Source organism: Atta colombica, unplaced genomic scaffold (assembly GCF_001594045.1).
Source record: "Atta colombica isolate Treedump-2 unplaced genomic scaffold, Acol1.0 scaffold62, whole genome shotgun sequence".
Lineage (NCBI taxonomy): Eukaryota > Metazoa > Arthropoda > Insecta > Hymenoptera > Formicidae > Atta > Atta colombica.
The window spans coordinates 18156-20851 of NW_017259553.1; positions in this window are offsets into that span (position 1 = coordinate 18156).

Sequence of the window (2696 nt, forward strand, 5' to 3'; positions counted from 1 at the left end):
TGTCTGTGCTATTTGCAGTTGTTTAATATTTAATATTTAATTTAATAATATTATAATAATATTTTACAAAATATTATATCGGAAAATATTGGAGTAATTACCATATATTAAATTGACATGAGATGTATAAATTATGATCAGTGCAGAAGAAAAAATATAGAGGATATTCATCTCAAAGATCAAACGTATCATATGAGAGATTATATGAAAATGAAGTAAATTAAAAAATAGAGGATATATGCTTGTGTGACTTCTGTCCTTTGATAAATGTATTTCGTTTTTTTTTTTAAATAAAAGAAGATATTTGTTCAAAAAATATTCATTTTCTTGATATCGAAATGATGCTTTAATAGTTTTTATTGCAAAGAATACTAAAATATGGATAAGTTTGTAATCTCACAATGGATATTTTGTATAGCCTCGTATTATACAAATTATAGCATTCGCATAAAAATTTATATAACAGGGAATATCTAGATAATCGATGGAAAAGGAGAAGGGATAGTCGTACTCATCGACTTTGTAACTTCGCTTCGTAACCAGTCGCATCCAGAACATCGCAGAGAATGATTCATCCAGAGATTCAGTACTTTAGCTTCAATAAAATTTTGTTGCTTGTTATCGGCTTGTGGCCCTATCAACAATCTAAATTCACACGATTTCAGTTTATTCTCATTTCCACTATTCTGACAGCGGGTATTGTATTTCAGGTGAGAACAGAGTATAATAGCAATACTGTGTGATAAGATAGATTTTGCAAATATTCATTATCGTGTAGTTTTTTTATTATTATGTAATGTAAGTGTTATATGAATTTATCATCATTTATTAATTAGCATATTATTAAAAATACAATTACTACTGATAGTTTACAACGCTAATAACATCAAAATGTACTTCAAATCTTATCAGCAAGGTCCTGTCTTCCACGTCTTTCTTTATTGTTTGCATAATATGTTACAACTCATTCTATTTTAACATCAAAGATGTAAGTTAACAACTTACAGAATATGCGTTTGATATCATAACCATCCGTGTCAAATGAATTTTTGTAAATTACATATTAACATATTAAATTTTTTATATTACAAAATGTTATACATTATTATATAAAAAGACAATATACGAAATTATTGGAATAACAGGTAAAGGACTTATTAATACAACTTGAATTTATATGTAATCAAGTAAAAAATAAAAACGAAATTGCTATCATAAAGGAATATAATTACACTGCAAGACGTCACACAATTATACTTACAAGTAAAAAAATATTCTCAGATCTATGTTTACAATTGTTATGTAACTTTCCGTACAGCACAGAAATTTGCAACATTGCTGCAATATTTCAACAATGCATATTGCAATACAATATTGCAGAGACTTTCCTTCGTAATATTACTTCAACAATGTTGTAGCAGTATTTTAAAAATATTTTTAGCAAGAAACATAAATTGACATAAAAATCATCCTATTCTTGTTCAATAAGAAATAAAGAACAGAACACTCTTGTGTCGATTTGTGCTTCTGCTAAAAACCTTGTTTGAATGTTAAAAATTGTACTATATTGATTTATGTATGACCCAATAAAATAAGGACTTGGATAATATAATAAAAGAATAGAAAAATTAATAATCACGTTTATACGGCACACTTAATCGGGATTAATAACATATATAGTTATGAAGCTGACCAATCATAACTATATTCTTCTGGAAAAATGGAATGATTAGTTTCTAATTATGAATTATTAAACTCAATTAATGTCCATTTCTACTCTAGAGTAAATCAAGACGAAGAATAAGTTGAACCGAGATTAAAGTTAATCTATATTAGTGGAAACGGACATAAGATGTAAATCATAGTCATTGTCTATAATTTATAGGAATTGTGCTTATAATTTAAAGACAGAAAACAATTAGAAGTAAGGATTAAATATACACCATGGACACAGATAATAAAATATAAGATATATAGGTGGTTTTCCGATATGCTCTGCCAGTACTGAAAATCTAGTTCACGTAACGTGTACTGTAGTTTTCAGTACTGGCAATGTATCAGAATATAAAATATAAAAATATAATTAATTATGAACTCATATTTTATTTGTATTCATTATATGTTATAACTCCTATTTCTAATTTTTTTATATTTAAATTTATATAGTGGAAAATCTTATAATAAATTGCAGTAACGTATATAATATTATAGCAATATTGCTGCATTATTACAATGATTCTGCAATATTGTTGCAAGTATTCCTCCGTGCGCAAAACTTAATTTTGAGTATATATTATTTTGTAATATTGCTACAACATTATGTATCAATATTTTTAAAACAGACATTTTTGCTACAATATCTGAAATATTGCAACAATATTTCGCAATATTTTTGCAACGTTGCAATCTTGCAATAAAATATTTCTACAATATTGCTACAATATTTCGGTGCTGTACGGATTGTGATTAATAATACAATATTTCTACATATTTTTATGTATGATATGTCCTACTGATTCTCCTACAGTATTTGCTGTATGTGTATATATGCGTTTACAATGATTAATAACATGTTAGTATGCAATTTGTACAATAATATTTTGAACAAATTGCATAAATAATAAAGTAATTCTAAATAGAAATTGAATATATTATCAAAATAATATACCACTTTGTAATATATATATATATATATA